This window comes from Psammomys obesus, unplaced genomic scaffold (genome assembly GCF_907164565.1).
Source record: "Psammomys obesus unplaced genomic scaffold, mPsaObe1.curated_primary_1811, whole genome shotgun sequence".
Classification (NCBI taxonomy): domain Eukaryota; kingdom Metazoa; phylum Chordata; class Mammalia; order Rodentia; family Muridae; genus Psammomys; species Psammomys obesus.
The window spans coordinates 2,396,059-2,403,382 of record NW_026593947.1 but is presented as its reverse complement, the minus strand read 5'-3'; positions in this window follow the sequence as shown (position 1 = coordinate 2,403,382).

The following is a 7,324-nucleotide window of genomic DNA, read 5'->3' as shown; positions in this document are numbered from 1 at the left end:
TCATCATGTTCTCCCAGCAACAGAGGGCAAACTACAACTGTGAGGTCAGACTTTTTGTGCAAGAAGACATAGACTTCGAGCCTGTCTCCACCCTGTCCTCTCGCACCCCGGACCCTCCCACCAGCCCTCGTCCCCTGATTTTACATCTGCTTGCAAGCCATCCAGCAGTACGCATGATTTTGCGTGTCTCTTCAGTCTAGGCACACACACGAGAGAACACGCAGACTGGGTCTTTCCGAGACTGATGCAATTCACTGAACAGGCCGATCGCCTGTTCTCCTGCAGGGTGACCTCCATCTGGGCAAGTGAAAACAATCCAGTTGTGTGTTCACATGGTCCTTAGCTACCCCTCAGCTGTCACATTAGCTCTCGTGAATAGTGTGCTGTAAACGCTGACATGTAAGACCTCTGTGGTATGTTGACTTGGCGTCTCGGGGTAAATACTGAGAGGTGGTGTAGGTCATATAGGTCATAGGAAGGCTTAGCTTCTGGAAGACCCACTGCACTGATTCCCGTAGTGGCTGTGTCAGCTTCCATTTGCTCCAGGAGTGGGCAGCAGGTCCCTGCGGTGTGCAGCCTCGCCAGTGTGCCATTTCCTGAGAACCACCGTCTGACGGATGGCAGGCCCCTTTCACCTGAGCTGCTTTGGGTCGCCCCTGCTCTGAACACTGGATTCATCTCTCTAAGGCTCAATCCAGATGCTGTATTTTATTCATAAAATGGTCACCCGTCTGCCAAGTCTCCCCGACTGGACTGGCTTTGTTGCCTGAGTTAGTGGTCTTGGCAACTTGATTAGCTCTAACTTCTAAATGTAAGGTGAGCGCTGTTTCAATTATTCAGCTTCTTGAAGTACTTATAGACCAAATAAATAAATATTTGAAATCCTCTCTGTCCAAAGCACTTTGAAAAACATGAAGAGAAATGAAAGCCTAAGTCTTGGTGTGTGGTTGACTGAAACTAGAACGGATACAAATACAAGTGCCCAAAGCTAGCCTGAACGTGTGCTACACTGCCAGAGAGGACACTGCTCCAGCTCCTGGCCGTGGGACCACTGCCATTCCACAGGCGAGGAAACACTGAAAGGCTTGCTCTGCTGAGGGCTGGCGGGAAGGACCTCTAATGGTCATTGTACTCACTCTGGAACCAAGTAATTGTCACACATGCTCACACCTGGGGAACCAAGAAGCTCAAATGTATGTTTTGTGGCTAGAAAGGAGACAGATGGGCTGAAAAGGAGGGCAATCATTTTATTTACAGTAGGAAGAAATACCATGCTGGACACTGGGAGTGGGGTGGTGGCAGCAAGCATGGAGCCAAGATGGAAAGACCATGAGAGAAGGGGCAGAGTGGGCAGCCCGAGCCTGCCGGGGGCCACTATCACGTTGGTCACTGGCTTACCTGTCACCGTGAGCAGCCGGGTAGCTGTGTTTCCTGTCAGCATCTCTACAGTGTTTTGGAAAGAGAGCAGCTTGTGATGACAGCTGAAGCACTTATTTCCTCTCCCACCTCAGGTTCTGAAAATCAAAGGTTAGACATGCTGAGGAATTCTCGGGGGTGGAAAAGAAACAGAGGGAATAAAAGAAACCAAGGGCAAAGTGTCCACAGAGGAGTGTGGGCAAGACTGGCACCATATCCCAAGGCTGCAGATAAACTGCTCTAGAACATGATGAGGCCTGTGCTGCCGCTGTGGGCTCCCTCCTGAAAGAGCTGTTCTCTTCAGAGCTGGGGTCACGGGAGGCCAGCAGCCAGGCTTGAGCCCCAGGTTTAAACCCTACAGTGTTTGCTATGCAAGCGGGTTAACCTGGGAGCGGCCGAGTTGGTTGAAGATGGAGGGCAGAGCAGAGCAGATGTGAGCTCACGTTCCCAGTCAGGATTCGGCAGGTATGTGGCACTGTGACGAACATGATAGGATCCCTGAGAGAGAAAACACTGCAACACCGAACATACCACATCTTTTAAAGTGTGTTTGGAGGTCTAGATGTTTTTAATAAAAATAGCTAATATTTAATAAATTTTCATAAATTTTTACATAAAATTTTATTATACTGTTTTGTTTCATAAACTGATTATTGTCCGGTTTGCCTTTTATATTTCACTAATGTTTGAATATTTCATCACTTTGCTGTAAAAACGTACAGAAGTTTAAGTTTTGGTTTATATTTACCTCCACTTCTATTTTTCTGAATGTGTAAGTTTTGAGTACTTTGAACATTTTATTTTTGAATATATTATTATGTTAGATTTGTGAGATATTTGCTTTTAGCCTTATAACAATTTTTAAACTAAGAAAAATATATTTTGAAGAATAAATATAAATAAATAAAAATAAGATAAACTCTCCTATATTTAAATATTGGTGATCCAGTGACAAAACTTTCAGATAAGGCAATATTAATTTAACTCAGACATCTTTAACTCAGACAGTTTTGCTATTTGGCCATTTTTAGCCATTAAACACCAATACTTTTAATGTTGCCCTATGGACATCCATTTCTCAAAATAGAAGAAGACTGTTTACACTCTGTCTCTGCCTAGCTCCTAGCCTCTCAAGACAAACTGTGGTCAACATGAACTCTAGGAGTTCCTGCCCGAAACCTACCAGACCCTGGCTAGATGTTGGGGTCGTTCCAGACATTTCCCAGTCAGTGAAAATGAGATCAGTCATGACCAATGGAAAACAAAGATCCTGGTTGAGTGTGCAAGTACATCTCAGCCATCCCCACACTTGGAAAGTGGAGTCAAGAGAACCGGAAGTTCAAAACCAGGCTGCTACATAGGCCAGTGCAGGCTGGACACAAGTCCCTGTCACAAGCAAACAAACAAACAAGGCCAGGGACCCTCACATAATAGCTTTGAATGTACTGACCTCTGTGTTTAAGGGATAAAACTAAAACAGAATGACACCAAAAATAGGAAATAAAGAACTAAGAAAAAGAGGCAGCAAGGAAATGCCGCAGAAACAAAGTGGATAAGTGAAGACCAATAGCTGTAAGTTAGTGAAATCCAAGAGCCAGGAATATGAGTGAGGAAGGGAGCTACACACATGAAACACAGCATGTTTATACACCAGGAGCCAGCTGTGCGCTGTTGTAACGCCTGCCTGTTTTCCACTGTTGTAGCGGAATCCTGGAGACGGTGTGATTGGTAAAAAGGGGTGTATTTGGCTGACTTTGTTGGCAGCTGAAAGTCCAAATAGCTTGTCAGATGTCTGCATTTGCACCATCGCCAATAGCATGGGAAAGCATGTGGGAAAGGGAGAGATCAGATGGAGAGAGATGAGTCCCAACACAGGGAGGTTGCCGGTCTTGCTCTCTCAAAGTAGTGCACTTAAGACACTGAGCAGGGACTCCTGAGAGCTACCTTAATCTCTCACGAGGACAATACAGGACGAGACCTGATGGCCTTCTGCTGTGTCCATCATTGCTCCAGGGAGTTGGACCTGACTGGGGCAGTGAGGGAATGAAGAAATGAGAGACAGCTACACACACACACACACACACACACACACACACACACACACACAGACACACACACACACACCCCTTATGCACCCATGCATGGGGAGGAGTCCGTAAGCTTTAATATCTGGGTGGGGGATGCCATGGTGACATTTCTGCAGACACTGTCAACACTCGCACACAGATCAGGAGGGACACTTTGCCATTCTCCTGGGGCCTGAGGCTCTGTGGCCCTTGACATGGCCACGCCCATGTCAACGGTGCACTTTGACTCAAGCCTTCACTCACTCAGGGCTTCCTCTGCTCTCACAGCTCAAGCGTCTCACCACTGCTCAACACCACCATTCTGGAGACTAATCACCCAACACATGAGCTTAGAGGGACACACCCAAACCACAGCAGCAGCTGCTAGAAGCAAATGTGAGAAGCAGGAAACAGTCAGGTGGTATGCTGGAATTAGCTGCTCTCAGCCATCAACAGAAAATTTAAGAGCACCAACACTGCTGGGGTTTGAGGAAACAGCACAACGAGAGCTGTACATATGACCGGATGAATGAATGGGTAAAAATATACACATAATGAGACATACATGCATGCACAATTAATAGCTGGCTAGAGACAGAGAGAGGCAGAGGATGATTTAATAATAGGAGTACACGATAGATGAAAGACATGAAATGAGTAGACAGACCCAGCGCTAACATTTCAGAACAAATTAGCGGAGATGCCCTCTGGGGACCTTAAATAAGAATGTTTCTTTTAAGGCCCAAACTCGTCTTGCCTTTGGAGCAGAAATAGAAGCAGAGGAACTGTGAGGGTAGATCAACACACCAAGAAAAACAGGAGGGAGTGGGGAAAGAGAAGGAGGGAGGGAGGGGGGGAGAGGGGCAACCATGCAGGACATCTCCAGTGAACAAGGGGACAGCACCAGGAGAGATGGACACTGCATTCAGGAGGTGTGTGGCAATACCGCAGTCAAAGGAATCGGCGCTGTTGGTGCTCCTGCAGAGGTGTCTCTGGTAACTGCTCTGAAAAGCAGGGTATAAATAAAAGTCTGTGGGCAGCGACAGAACAACAGCCTTGTTTTCAGTGCAACTGAGTCTGAACTGCTCTGCCCACGGCGTTTTGGATCCGCTCAGTTCAGACTTGGTGACTCCTGCAATTTCTTGAGGCTGGGACTGCCTTCTGCCCTCCCCTGCCTCCTCTTCGCTGGCTGCGCATTTCAAGTGCAGGGCAGGAGACCGTGCCTTTGTGGCACACAGCCGCGGACAGCATCTTGCGGTGCTTGCCTTTTCCTGGCCCTATTGGTGGTGTGAACATGGGCTTTGCTAGTATCTCTAGATCCTGCTGTGGTGCTTCGTGCTGCTCGTGAACTGTGAGTCTCTGGGGGAGGTGGGACCCTGACGGCAGTAAGCTCACCTCTTTGGCAGTTCTCCTCTTGCCTCAGCCCTGTCAGGTACAGGGAAGAACTGTGTGGCTCATGAGTGGTGGGGAGCACTAGACACTGCTGGCTTCTGGCCAGGAGGAACCTTGAAATCCAGCAATCCTGCTCTGTATCAGGGGCCGCCATTCTTGTGTTTCTGTAGACCAATCCCACCAGTGATGACCTCTCTTGGGCCAATTACTCATTCTATTAAAAACTGGGTACACACATTCATGCAGAAATGTAAACAAAACATGGACGTGGTTTAAAGAATGCTCAGAGAGCAAAGTCCAGGTCTAGAGGCAGAACCCAAAGGCTTCACACACAGAGTCTCTGTGTACTATCTCTGACCAAATTTCGCCTTGCCCTGGAATCAGCTGAGATGATCTTTGCTTCTCTGTCCAGTTTTACTACTTATGTGTTTATCCTTAATCCTGTAGTTTACAAAAAGCCAAAGAACTTATAAAATCACCCAGCACTCAGGGGACAGAGGCAGGTGGATCTCTGTGAGGTCATGGCTAGCAGGCTGTACACGGTGAGTTCCAGGACAGCCGGAGTTACACAGTGAGACCCTGTCTCAAACAAAGGAAGATAAAACAAAAACAGAAAAGACTCAAAATTAGAGCGACAACCATTGTGTCCATTCTCTGACTTGCCCATGCCTCCGGATGTTGTGATCTGTCCTATTATTGTACAGGCAGTTTTCCTTTTTATTACTGTATCATATCTCACAGCAGTTATAGTTTGTCTGGGTCAGATGGTGGTGCTAGCTAGTTTGAATAATATACAAGCACAACAGATTCTGAAATTGCCAACATGAAGTAAGTACTGTCTTCAGGTTTACTAAACTGCACACACTTCCTCAAAAGATCATTTTATTGGTTCACAAATGCATGCAGATTAGCTTTGTTTAAAACTTGTTACTATGGGATGTGTATGTGCGTGTGTGTATGTGTTTACATGAAGGTATGTGCAAAGATGCCAAAGGAAAATCTTGCCTCAGAGACTATCATTTTGGGGAGGGTTTGTTTGTTGAAATAGGGTCTCTTATGGCCTGTGACTCACCAAGTAAGATCTCTGTGTCTCAGCAGTTAAAAGCACTGGCTGTTCCTCCAGAAGACCCAGGTTCAATCCCTAGCAAGGACATGACAGCTCATAGCTGTCTCCAATTCCAGTCCCAGGGGATCTTACACTCTCCTGTCTTCCAAAGACACTGCACGCATGTGGTACACAGACATGCACGCAGGCAAGAGACCCCTACATACAGAATAATAAATTTTTAAAAATTAATTTTCAACTCCAAAATCGCATTTTTCTCATACAGGTCCACAATGGATGTTGGAATAGACTTTGGGGTGGATAGTAAAAAGGCCCTAAAGAACACAAAATATGTAACATAACACCCTCAACAAATGCTCAGATGGCACCCTCAGTCATGTACACTTTAGTTACATCAGTGATAAGTATAAAGTCTCTCATCAGTGAGGTCGGTACTTCAGACACTGGGAGATTTTGACAATAGTACAAGTGTACATTTAGCAAGAATACAGGCAGAATTGAATAAAAGTGGGCAGGAACCTACTGATGGAACTGTCTGGAATTTGTAGGAAGATATTTTAGTACGGATTAGAATTGCTTGCCATCACCATTAGTCATCTCTTTGGAAATACTTTCCTAAGCTTTACTTGCTCTCATTTGTTTATAAGATCCTCCCTGTCAGCTACAGAGCTAACATTCATTACTGGAATTGCTGTTACTAATTTCTCTCTCACTTGATGTTTTTTGGTTTTATTCCTTTTTCAAAAAACTCAACTTGACTTTCTTTTTTCAGTGTCTGATGGCAGATGTGTTCGTGAGTTGCCTCCACACCCGACAAAAGCAACAGTGTGGGGCCGCCTCACGGTCAGTTTCAGGCTCCCAGTGACGTCCTGATCATGGAGCTGGGAAGGGGTGCAGACGGCTGTGGCTGGCCGTGCACGCCACTGCTTTTGTCGCCGATTTCATCCATGCCTGTGCTTGATGCTCTTACGTGGTGCACATTCCGACGTGGCCACACAGATAGAATAACTAAATCTTCACGTTTCCGCTTTCAACCCCCGTAAGGCTCGTTCATCCCGAGCCATCAGTCAGTTACGTAACGCTGCGTCTTGTTATAAACGGACACTGATGAGGTACGGCCAGCCCTACCACAGTCCTTAGACCACTCGGGCATCTGTCCCATATTTCGGCGGCGCTCACAGTCACGCTGTCACCCTGAAAACCTGCAGATGCTGAACGCAGTCGGGGCCTCACCGAGGCACCGCGCGTGGCGCCGCCTCCTCCTCACGAGACCCTGAGGACCGGGCGCGGGCCCAGCTCGGCCTACCCCGGCGCACGGCGTCCCCAGCCACAGGAGGAAGCACCGACCAATCAGCGACTAGTTTCCGCCCCCAGGACGAGGCCG